The following is a 13,993-nucleotide window of genomic DNA, read 5'->3' on the forward strand; positions in this document are numbered from 1 at the left end:
CGCGGGCATCGAGTTCAAGCTTTGCAAACCAATTCTGTGAAGCGAAGCTTCTCAAGCTTTTTTAAAAATATTTTCAATAAAGTAGTTCAGATTAAATTTAAAAAATTGGGTTTTATATTTTTTATATGTTACACTGAATATGTATTTTTCAGTGAAATTATATTTTACTAGTATAATATTAATTTAGTAACTGCTATATATAATTTAAATGAGGCGCTAGTGAAATTATATGCTGCTCTAAAATGCATAATAAAATCAATTTGACAGTTGTGAAACGTCCAGTCGCTGTTCAAACCTAAACATAAGCTAAACAAATTATCCTATTATAAGTTAAAGTTGGGTTTGATTAATTTAATTTGGTTAGGCTTGAGTTTGAATGGCAAATGTATGTTAATTTTTAGTGAAGTTATATTTAATATACAAGTACATTATATAATTTCACATACTAGGCCAGTTAAAATGTACTAAGCAATTGAACTATAATTTCACTGATTATCAGTGAAATTATAATTCTGAACAATTGGACCTTAACAGATATGGCCCCACAAATATTTTTTGAAACGAAATTTGCTGTCTGCGTACATAATTTAATTACTGTCAGATGAAGACAATCATTTTTTACACGTTTCACGCTTATAAAATGACAGTTCAGAGCAGCATATAATTACACTAGCACCTGTCAAATAAATTATTCTTACACTAGTAAATATACATATATATCTACCAGTGAAAATGAATATTTTTACCAATAATACACATTTAATATATAACATACACAAAATCTATACTACAAAACCGAAAATACATGTGTCTTTCTGTCACAAGAACTTCTCCCGAAGAGTGAAAAGTCATTCATGCTGCCATTTTTAGGTCAATTGTGATATTTTCGACTTTCAACTATTGAAAGCTGAAAGTTGAAATACTTGAGGACAAGAAATTAAAGGTTTTAGTATAGTATATATATACATATATCTATAAATATATAAATATAGCCAAGTATTGAAATAAATATATGGAAAACTTACATTTATTATAATGAATTAAAAATATGTCTGAATCCATCCCAGGCAAAGCTGAGTATGTTTATATTTACAGTGAGAAACATTACCTCAATCACATATGTTTGTAGAGCCTTAAAAAACAACTCCCTAGAAAGCTAGAACATCAAAGGTGCATTGCCAAACAAAATATTAGTAAAATTGCAATGTAAAAACACTAATGAATTTCTTGTTACCACGACACAAAACTATTTATTTATGAGCTACAAAGCATAAGCCTGGAAACAATACCCATGGCCACAGGCATTAAATAGTATTATTGTTCATATCCTTTGCCATTATTGGACGGTCGCCCACAAATCGATCTACGCTTTCACCAAGGGATGAACAGGAGGTGGAACTAAACAACAATGCTGTTCACTTTAATTGTTATTTTTTAACTAATTATAGTTTCAGAACTTTCACTAATTCCAAAATACAAACTAAGCCAACTCATCTCACAGGAGAAAATAAGCGAAGGAATAAGTACAGACAGACATTGAATCTCACATATTGCTCCATAGTTTCTCTGCATTTTGATATTACTCTGTTATACCAATATGATGGCTATCCTTACCGATATTACTATGGATTTCTAATTTAAGAGGGCTGATCAAAGTATTATCAAACCGAATTTTGATCAATAGGAGATCGCAAAAACAATTATCACTTCTCAGGAGGAAAAAATTCACGTCAAAAGCAATAAAATTGTGTCGGCGACGTCACAGTGGGAACGCTCGGTAACGAGCGTTCCCACTGCGACGGTGCCGGCACGATTTTATTGCTTTTGACGTGGGTTTTGACTTCAGAGAAGGGATAATTGTTTTTTGCGCCCTCCTATTGATCAAAATTCGGTTTAGATGTGCTTTATTCGATTCTCGCGTAATACTGTTATAAAAATCTGAATATAAACGCTTGATAATCGAACGTTTTCACCGCGATGACACGATATTATTGCTTTTGACCTGGACTGGAAATTCACTATATGGCAACACTGAGCAGCAAAAAAAACACGACTAGTTATCAGGTGAATATTATGAGTAGATATTTTTAATATTTTTTAACGCTTAAATAAAATATGATTACAGAAAATATGTCGCAACTGTGGCTAATTTTTATATTTATTTGTAGCATAGAAAGGGTTAACTCGTACCTACTATTATTTATTCAAAAAATTATATAACGAAATTAAAAAATATATAAAGTGCCATTTTTGTTATGAGGCCCGGAATCATAGTTTTCATAGGCCCCGGGTTCGCTCTCGGCGGGTTCAAAATCTTTTAAACTAACTGCATTTTATTGCACAGCTTCAAGATACGAAAATGTATCTGCAGCATAGTTGCACTTACAATCTTAAAGATAAATTTTAATTATTAAAAAATCGTAGATCAATCAATTTTCTGCAGAACTTTCCGTAAGAAATTCATATATGAGAGTTTTTTTTTAAGAAATGCAAACTTTAGGAATTATATTTTTTTCTAAAATATTTAAAAGTTAAGAAACAATATTTCTAAGCAGAAAAAAAAACAAAATAATTGAGGCAGAAAAAAACATATAATATTTGCATATTATCATTTTAATAAAATAATTATACGTAATTACACTCCGCCGCGACACCTTGCAGACTCGTATACAAGGTGGTTCAAAGCTATATTATAATGCAAGCTCACTAATCCACAATGCTACAGAAAATATTAATAATATTTAAAACTGGCAGATAAATTATTCAGCGATTCTCAACTTAATAAAATAAAATTAGTTTTGTATGAAACATGATTATTTTTAGTCTTAATACTATGTATTTTTTACCTTTTCGTCCAAGTTTAGGCATCTGCGGGCCAAAAGATAATATACCAGTTCTGCGGAACATTGCATCTTGTTACCGTTCACTGCAGCTGCGGCTGCACTTTCTCACGGTGCACAATTTACATACATACAAATATTATGTAATGATGCTAACGAACACTTCTGGACGCGCGGAAAACCGGTCGCAGCATTTGGAGCACTTATCACAAATATTGAACGAGAAAAAGATGATAAAGGGCAAACGGAGGCCCTTTAATCCAACGCGTTAACGACCCGCACTTTTTTAATGTACTCAGAAAACTAAAAAACCAAAGATACGAGAAAAAAGTACACGTTATTTGTATTTTTTCTTCCTTTGTTTTTCTTAAACAAATGCATAATTAAAATTAGCTTATATTTGAATGTGGCTTTGATAGATCACCATTACAATCAATATTTTTGCTTTAACCCTTAAATGCATGGTGTTGCAAATCTGTAACAATTTATTTAAGCGCTTATAACTCGGTATACGTTCAATAAAGGATCTCTATTGCATAGTGTTACATATGGATATGTAATAAACGCCGAGCCATTGTGTTTTCAAATTATTCCTATAGATGTCTCTGTACGCGTGATAAAGCCATTTAAAAAAAATCGTTGGGTACAGATGTGTCACATTTATGGGAATTTAAAAATTTGTTTTCATTGGTGCTGGTGGATAAAAAACGAAATAAAATTAATTTATATACTCAAAAAAGGTTAGTCTACCATTGATTATTTATTTTTGATTTCTATTTTTTGTAATAGTTGCATTAAATAAACAAAACATGCAGTTGTAGACACTGGCCCATATTGACCAAGAGGAACATATGCAGAATGCCGAAACGCAATGGAATTTCACAATGTGATGTGGTCTTATGTTTTAATAAGAAGAAAAATTGCTTTAAGAACTTCCACTTGTAAATATTTTGGTATGTTTTTAATTTTAATATATTTTGATCGCGTTTTGCATAATGTTGCATATTTACAACAAGCATTTTTTTTATATAAAATACAAATTTATTTATTTATTTTATTTATTTTATTTATTTTATTTATTTTATTAATTTATTTAGCTTAATAGCTAATCTTTACATCTAACAAATTTAGTAAACATATATAAAAATATATAAAAAAATACATAACAGAAATAAAAAATAAAAATATACAATAATAAAGTCTTAATATTATAATTTATTTCTATATGTACGAAGGTGTTTTTTTATTCCATTTATGAAACCCGTTATATTTTTGCTGTTTCGGATTTCTCTTGGAAGACTATTATATAAATCAAAACCTCCGTACATAATTCCCCTAGCCGTACTCGTTTTCTTATACTTAATTATCTTTAAATTTTCTTTATTTCTAGTATTATATTTATGTACATCTTTATTTCTTATTAAATACTTATTAAAATATTTTGGTAACATATTATTTTCTAACTTATATATAAATACTAAAACATTCATACTCAATATTTCTTGAACATTCAACCATTCTAATCTATCAATCATACTTTTACAATTAGTTAATCTATTTTTATTTAAGATTACTCTCATTGCCCTATTTTGTAATTTTTGCAACATTTGTTTATCTAATTTATTTAACATATTTAATAGTTAAGCAATATTATACTATTGTAAATTATTTTTTTTGTATTTATACTTAATATATTTCTTAATCTAGATAATAAACCTATTTTTCTACTAATTTTTTTTAATATGTAATTACAATGTTCTTTAAAATTTAATTTTGTATCAACAATTACTCCTAAATATTTTATATTATCCACTATTTCTATACTAGAGTTATTTATTAATATTTTGGTACTATTATCTAACACATTTTTACAATTAATAAACATACATTTAGTTTTATTCTCATTTAATTTAAGTACATTATTCTTTAACCATATTTCTAATATACTTAATTCATTATTTAAATTATTTACAATTTCTTTAATGTTATCACCTATGCAATACATTAATGTGTCATCCGCAAATAGATGAATTTTACATTTTTTCACGTTATTAACTATATCATTAATATACAAAACAAATAACAATGGTCCCAATTTAGACCCTTGTGGTACTCCATAAGACACTAATTTTTCTTCAGAATATACATTATTTATTTTAACTTTTTGTTTTCTTTTATATAAGTAATTATTAAACCATCTTAAAACTATATCACTTATACCTATACCCTCCAATTTCTTTAACATTATTTTTCTGTCTATTGTTTCGAAGGCTCTCTTGAAATCCAAGAAAACTGCTTATTATTAAAAATAATTTAAAAAGTATTAATAAGCCTTAATACTTTTTAAATTATTTTTACCGTCATTTTCACCCTAATTTTAGTATAAAAATATTTTTATTTTTGAATTTATAAAAACCGTGCAATTAAGGGTTAACCCAGAAGTAGAAAAACTTTTTAGGTTGCAGATTATTTAGCAGAAAAAACTGCTAGGTAGCTCATGATGTGGTAGATTCTTCTTAATAAATCTTAAGCGCTTCGCTGAGATGTATGTACAATGGAACCTCAGATTGCTAATTACTTTGTTAACGGGTGGTGTTTCGAAATACTAATCAATTTTGACTTGATAAACGAGCAATGACTTGCAAATATGTTTGAAAAATCAACAAAAAGTAGACACAAAATTTCTATATTTATTGTCAATGCAATAGTTCAAAAACCTAATTGAATTTAAAATTATAAATTAAATCTTATATATTGTTATATTTTATAACAAAAAAACAAGCATAGACAAAAACTATTTTATAATCAATAATAAAATAAAATTATCAATAAGAATCATTTAATTAAAGTTTATCTTGATAGTTAAAATGATCTACCACTAAATTGTTTTGTATATTTTTAAATTGATCATTAAGATGACAATTAAATATTATCAGCAATGAAATTATGTTATGATTAAATTTATTCTTTATTTAACCAATTCAATAGACATTAATACTAACGAAACAACCATCGATTTGAATTTATTACTTTTAAACTATCAATAAAATAAAACTTATAACCGTTTTTACACAACAACGACAATTTAACGATATCGATTATTTCAACACCTCTACTATTGTTTACAAGTGATTTACATTTTTATGCAATAAAAATCCACTATTTCACTATGTTAATTCACAGAAACGATTTTCTCTAACGATAGCTAACAGCCGGCATATCTAATCTGTATCCCCATCTATTTTATTACCAGACGCTTTTGTAGTCGTTAATCGATATAACATAATAATTTATTGTTTATTTATGTAGCATATCTCACGTAATAATAATAATAATAATAATAATATAACTTCGTGTAATTTTACGATCGAGAATGTGTATTTTTTTGCCAGCATATTAAAAATATGGTTTACGCGTCGACGTAAGCGATTTATATAAAATTTATGTCATGAAGTAAGGTTTTCTCATTTCCAATCAATGCACTTTAGATCAGAGGGAAAAACGAGTTTGAAAGTTGTAGTTTGAATTAATCGGTTATTATAACTATGAGAGCAAGTTGCGTATTCCGTATTGTAAAAAACTGTCACCGTTCATTATTTTGACGCAAGTTCTGCAATGTAATGATTTTTACGTAATTGTCAAATGTCAACAGAATAAGAAACTCGATAGAAAGTATTCGTTACGTTTGTTAATATAGCTGTATTTAATAATTTTAAGTTTATTCAATACAAAAGCACTAATTAGATATCCAATAATCAACAGCGATTTAATAGCGTGTTAAAAGAAAATCGATTTCATTATGCTGCTATAAAATAATTTCTCTTTACCTTTAGCATGAAATTCAATACTTACATTTACAATACACCTTCTATGACTAATTATATTATAGATATTTACATACGAGATCTGAACAAAATGAGCCCGATGTTTTCATTTGTGCTAATGCAGGTGTATAGAGTTTTTGGTGATAATGCACGAGTACTATTAATATTAAATAGTGATATTGGTGTTTTAAAAATAGCAAGAGTAATATGACTTCTGCTAGCAGAAATCCTTAGCAATGGAATGCAGTAATTGACAATAAAAGTCTGCAGAAAAATTGAGATTGAATATCGTTTGACACTGATGAAACTTATTACAAAAAGTTCTCGTGGGATTTTGCTATGTAAATAAACGAGATTTAAAGACATACAGTATATCAAAATCAATGCAATGAAACCTTTAGAACTTAATTTAAATTGGGTTTAGATTAATCTTAAATTATTATATTATCGACGGATAATTTATTTTTTCATTTAATCAATTAAGGATTATATAAGGTGCAATATAAATAAGTATAGCAATCAATACTATGAGAAGGTGCAATAAAAATAATTATAGCAATCGTTATAATGAATAGATTTAATCTATTCAACAGAAATTTATATGAACGAATGAATGGTTTCATTGTTTGGATTTTTTATCAATTAAGTCTAAACGGTGGAACATTTAGTTAACGTTTTAATTTTATTAACCCAAGCAAATTTAATCAATTTATTGCTTCACTTTGGTAATTAGAAAAAACATTAAAAAGTAATTAAGCTGGTAATTGCATATAAAACTTATCCTAAAAATAAAAACTCGCCTTAGATTTAAAATGAGACAACTCGAAATCTATTTTCACATTTTTAATATAATTTTTTATATAAAATTAAAATTAAAAATCATTATATATTTTCCATTATATTTTTTTTGGCAGAATTTTTAAGTTTTACTTGCTAAAATACCCGAAATTCGTATAAAATTATATTTTTTATTAAAAATGATACAAAATTGATGATTAAAATAATTCTTTTAACTAAGTTTTTCCACTGTTTTATATTTTTGAAACGCACTGTTACTGGTTGTATAATATTCAATTCTCTTTAAAAAGTCTTTCCACGTAGTATAAGCTATTAAGTGTTCCTTATATGTTTTGTGAGTATTTAATCTACGATGTATGTTTTTCAAATCATACGTGCCTTTAGTTGTAAATGCGATTTTTAATTGAGAAAATATTTTTACTAGAAAAACAATAATTTGTATATTTGATTTTCGAATAAACTAACCATTCACGGTGATTTGCAGGCCTGCCAAGAGGGGGGAGGGAGGGGGGGACAAATTCTTGGGGCCCGTTCCCCTTGAGAGCCCGAATATATATATATTATATATATATATATAATATATATATATATATATATATATATATATATATATATATATATATATATATATATATATATATATATATATATATATATGGTTAATATTTCTAGGAGTCGGATTACTCCGCGTACTTTTTTGATTCCGTGTGGAATCATGGTCCCTACGTTTCGGCCAGATTCGCCCAGCCATCCTATATATATATATATATATATATATATATATATATATATATATATATATATATATATATATATATATATATATATATATATATATATATATATATATATATATATATATATATATATATGTGGTTGAATGCGTTTTCGCGGAGAAATATTTGGTTAATATTTCTAGGAGTCGGATTACTCCGCGTACTTTTTTGATTCCGTGTGGAATCATGGTATATAAATTGACATCGACTAACAAATCCGAACTAAACTAGTTGTTTGCGATGTATGTATTTCATTTATTTTTTATACATACTAAAATAAATAAAAGGAGTGGAACATTGCCTTCAAAAACACCCACTTTCTAGGAAGTATTTTCCCATTAAGCATTATTAATCAAAGGAGCAGATTTTTTTGATGCGGCTCTTTTTGTATTAAAATTTGTTTGCAAATTTACAAGAACGTAATGCAATTGAAACCATCGTTTCAATCAATAATTTTCTTTCTCTCACTCATTTTCATCAATATTCTGTTACCAAGTTAACGTTAAGTTAACGTTAAAAAATACTAAAAATACTAGTGTTATTATCTCTTATTTTATAAGATATTCTTGCATCACCAACAAAAGTTCACCAACGACTACTAAGGTCGAGATCTTCTCTATTGAAAAAATGTCCTCAGCGCACCCACGTCACCCCGACCGAAGATGATACTCGGATTGCCGCAGTACGTGCTGATGCTGCTCAAAGATACGCTCTCCCTGGGCTGGCGGCGGCGTCTTCTTATATCTCGCGGCGAGATTTATGGCCGTTTTAGTTTTAACATCTCACGTTCGCATGTCCGCGGGGCCACTTCTCGGAAATGAAAAGCCGCGGATGATGTTCATGCAAATCCGTATTGTTCCACCGTCAAACGCGGAAACCTGATATGGCCGATGGCTAGGGAGTTGCTGTCTTCGCAGGAAGATCTCGAGACGGTCCGGATTAAATCTGACGGATCTTATCGAACGAAATTATGAAAGAGTTAACGCCTGGTTTTCTATCTCATTGTGGTTAACGTCGATGAAAATAAACCGAGAGCATAGATTTTTTAGTGATCGAAAAATCGGAGTTTTTTCTTTAGAACCATTGAATGCTAAACTCATATACAAGGGGGTACAGAAAATAATTTATTTCGAAATTGACTTATAATACCTTTATATTATAGCTGCTTACAACCCTTGTCTTGCTATAAACCCAAAACTATTAAATACTTTGTGCAAAAGTTCTACTGTGTCATACCCATGTTAGATTTTATAAATGGTTGTAGTGCTTAATACTGGACTTCTTCTCATTCATGACAAATTGACCGTTTTAGTAATGAAAGCTATGTATTTTATTTCACCTAATTTTCCCAACTAAGAGACTAAAATTAAAATATATATTTTATACAATAATCGTAAAAAATATTTGTCGTAATATAAAAGTCTTAGAAACACTGCTTTATACCATTATATTTTTGTTTCAACATAGTACCATTGACTCCAATGCATTTAATCATCCTAGAAACTATTTTCTTAATTCATAGAAGTCTCGCGCCAATGCCATTTTTCGACACCCAACGCGTGCCTAGTTACGTTTCTAATTAATTGATTTAGAAACTATTTCATTCAGAACGTTTTTGACATTGCTCATAAGCTTATTAAAATTATCAGTGATGATGGATGGTTCTCTACTGATTTATTTATTATTTACGCTACCTCTACAATACCTGCTCTAAATTCACGACATAATCTGTATTTTATATACTTCCTGTTAATAATGTCACCGCCACAAACAAAAATAGTTGCGATAATTTTTAGCAGCAGTTTTTTCACTAAAAATATAAATATGTAATAAGAATTTAATTGGCCATTGTAAGCACAAACTGCGGATGCCTGATAAACGGTGTCACGACAAAACGCTAAAACGTTAACCGACATAATATTAACGACTAAACGTTAAAGCGACATAACATAATGTTTATATATAAATCATATTAATATATATTAATATGTATTATATAATATTATAAAACAGTATATTATCATCAATTTTTGTAAATATAAAATATGTATGACATTCATGCATATGTTATATTTATATATTATCGATTTTCAATCCATGTATTTTATTTACTATTATTTTGTTTTTTTGATTAATAAAAAAATTTTGAAATCAAAAGTTTACAATTTTTAAATTTATGACGCGTTAACGTTTAGTCGTTAACATTATGTCGGTTACAGTTTTATCGTGTATCCCTGATAAACATAGTCACGTGACCCGGACCCTTACGTAAATGGTATTGAATGAAGTATATACTTCTAATAGGTTATTTTAAAAATGACTATCATATTTGTAGAAATCAAACATAATAAAAATATATACTGACAAAATTGCTTTTATAACATAAAATGTTTACAAAATCATGTATTTGCTCATTTTAATTTTAGTTCGCTTTCAAACAACTAATGTGCAGAAATTAGTCTTTGTAGTAATATGCAATGTAAAAAGCACTGGAACAATGAAATTAAGTCAAGAAAAGAATTGAGATAAAGTGTTATAATATACTGAAGAAGCTATTCGTGAACTTGGTCGCATGTTTTGCAAAACAGGTGGTAGTTTAAGCTCTGTTATTAGATAAAAAAAATACAACGCAAGATACCACAATACAATCAAATACGTATGCATATCCCTCAGTTCATATTTTACTACTTATTCACATTATTAATCAATAATATGTTTATGAGAATTTTCTTTATTTAAATCGTTTTAAATTTATAAGCTTTGTTTCTTGAACTCAATTATCAAACGTTTTATGAGACAAGCTTCTAGAGATATTGACTTATAAGCAAGTCGTTAAGCAAATTAACATTATCGGAGCTAGTCCAGACAGGCTAACAGACACGTAGCTCCAATTTCAGATAATGAGATAATTATTCAAATGACTTTCATTAAGCAAGTTAAAACATAATTGTAATAAAAGTAGCACTGAGTTGTTTATATTATAATAAATAATAAATTGACAAATAACAATATAAATAGCATATTACATTATTGAAGTGTTACGAATTACAATAATTATTGAGTACTTAGTGTTAAAGAAGTAATAAAACACTTAAGATTCAGTACATTTAGTATCATAACTACTTAAATTTTATATTAGCACATTTTTTTTTAAATGTTATTTCTATAGGTATGCCATAAAATTAACTAACATAGTTTTAATTACTAACCATATACATATATCTAAAATATGTTTAACTATTGTAGATTTACCAGGAAAAGCCCCTGAATTTCCTTAGATAAGTTTTTAATAAAAAAAATTAACTAACATGACAGCTAAATACGATAATAATTATTTTATATTTACAAATTTTATTGTGATAAAAAAATAATAATCAAATATTTTAAATGTTTTAGTAATAGTATATTATAATTTAATGAAAGCTTACCTTTGTATACAAGGGGTGATACAGGCGCGCGCATAAAGTCAACCGATAAAGCGTTAGCAAAAGTCGTGCAGAAGTCTTTTTTTTCGTGCTCGTAAAACGCGCGCGCAAAGAGCGAGAGAGTGCACCACTATTAGAGACCGTCGCCGACGAGAGCCGGTTTTCAACTGGTCACAGAAACAACCAAAACACCAGAAACTTCCCGAGACGCTCAATGGCGAATTTTATTATTGTTTTTTCACCCGCTCTGACTACGTTTCGCCATTTGTTTTGCTTTTCTTACTACTTACAATTACTCTTTTTCGGGTTTCATACATGAATTAAGAGACTTATTATATAAATAAACTTACATTATTCGATTATTGTAGTATCCAAAACATCCTTGTTTCAACAACAATAAAAAAATAGTAGTAATATTTACGAAATATTTAAGGAAAACCATGACATTTGATCGAACACAATAGGTTTAAGACGATAGGAACTTTATTTTAATATCATAACCATACACTTGTCAGCAACTGCATACAATATTTACTGAGATTTATTTATGATGCTGCTTTTGTTAAAAATTCAAGTTTTTTAACAAATTTGACTGCTAGTCTTATGCCCTAAATGTCAATCGAAGCTATTTCGCATAACCCGTATGCCCTTCAGAAATTTCTAATAGTGATTTGGCGATTACTAGGCGTATTTTTGATGTGCTAAAAGGAAAAAAATGAAATTAATATACAATTTATATGGATATATATTTATATATACTCTGTGGGGGCCAATTTATATACTTATTTATTCATTCATTATGGCCAAAACTTGACAGCACAACGGACGGTGGTGTCTCGTCCACAACTCACTTGCATATATTACCATGTAACATAATTTGTAAACTATTATATACTTTAAATAAATACAAGTACAGCGGCTTAATCTGTGTAATTGCCACCCGTCTATTATAAGAAAAGCAAATTTTTAATATTATTTCATTTCAAACCAACTACAATACTACATATGTATGCACAAAATAAACAGAATATACAAGCAGAAAAAGTAAATATTAAAAATAAGCAAAGCATGGTCCAAGTCATAACAAGAGTGGAAAATATGATGTCAGAACTCATGAAAAGTATAAATAATATGATAAGTATATCGACCACACTCTATTTACCAAAATATCAAAATGACCAACCTCCTCAGTCTGGTTGTTTGGAACAGCAATGGCTTGCTTAATCATTGGCAAGAAACAAAAACATTTATAAAAACTGAACGGATAGATATTATACTGGTCTCCGAAACCCACTTTACAGACAAAAGCTACTTAAGAATACCATATTATTCTGTATATGATACTTATCATCCAGACGGTACTACTTATTGAGGTTCGGCTATTACAGTTAAAAACACAATAAAACATTATGAACTAGATAAATATGATAGTGAACCCATATAAGCCACTAGCATAAAAATAGAAGATTGTGTTGGACCCATAACTATCACAGCTGTTTATATTTTATAGTCCACCAAAACATAAAATACAAATAGACCAGTATAGCCAATTCTATAACACCCTTGGAAACCGATTTATAACAGGAGGTGATTATTATGTGAAACACACACAATGGAGTTCGAAAACAACAACACCAAAAGAAAGACAACTACTGAAATCTATGGAAATTTGTAGCCCCACATATCTTTCTACTGGGCAACCGACTCTTTGGCCCTCTGATAGAAGAAGAAATCCGGACCTTATTGACTTCTGCGTTATAGAAAGAATACATCAGAAGATTTAAACGTGCATAGCAAATAGTAATCGCCAAATCACTATTAGAAATTCCTGAAGAACTTTTTATCCCATACGTGCTATGCGAAGTAACTTCGATTGACATATTGGGCATAAGAGTAGCAGTCCAATTTGTTAAAAAAAAACTTGAATTTTTAATAAAAGCATCATCATAAATAGATCTCAGTAAATGTTGTATGCAGTTGTTGACGACAACTGTATGGTTATTATATCAAAACAAAAGTCCTATTGTCTTAAACGCTACGGCCTGAAAAGCCAAGACTAAAAAATAACGTCAAGTTCGATCAAATGTCATGATTTTCCTCTTAGAATATAACTGTACAGTTCACTACAAATTATTAGTACCAGGTCACACAGTTAATAATGATTATTACCTTATTCCATCTATGAGAAATAATCTCAAAGCATGAAGCCCATGATGATTTTTGAACTTTCATAACATTCCTTGTAAATAAATAGAATTTAAAGAGATCTAAAACAATTTGGAACAGAAAAACCGCTTAACGCATTTAAGCTTTTCTTAATTTATTACATA

The 13,993-nt window shown here is 28.6% G+C and overlaps 1 protein-coding gene across 4 annotated transcripts in view; it reads right to left on the bottom strand.

Annotated features, from left to right (window-relative positions):
• Positions 1 to 11,867, bottom strand: part of LOC148228567 (leucine zipper putative tumor suppressor 2 homolog) — a 140,427-nt gene extending 128,560 nt beyond the window's left edge. For 2 of the 4 annotated variants that reach the window (XM_088199190.1, XM_088199187.1), the window contains exon 1: positions 11,667 to 11,836. The gene's annotated coding sequence lies outside the window, so the exon portion shown is untranslated. Of the gene's footprint in view, positions 1 to 11,666 lie in introns of all 4 variants that reach the window. The other 2 variants (XM_088199191.1, XM_088199189.1) reach the window with 2 other exon arrangements.
• Positions 11,868 to 13,993: the final 2,126 nt, after the last annotated feature.

This window comes from Plectrocnemia conspersa, unplaced genomic scaffold (assembly GCF_051122295.1).
Source record: "Plectrocnemia conspersa isolate PC_06_02 unplaced genomic scaffold, ASM5112229v1 ptg000012l, whole genome shotgun sequence".
Classification (NCBI taxonomy): domain Eukaryota; kingdom Metazoa; phylum Arthropoda; class Insecta; order Trichoptera; family Polycentropodidae; genus Plectrocnemia; species Plectrocnemia conspersa.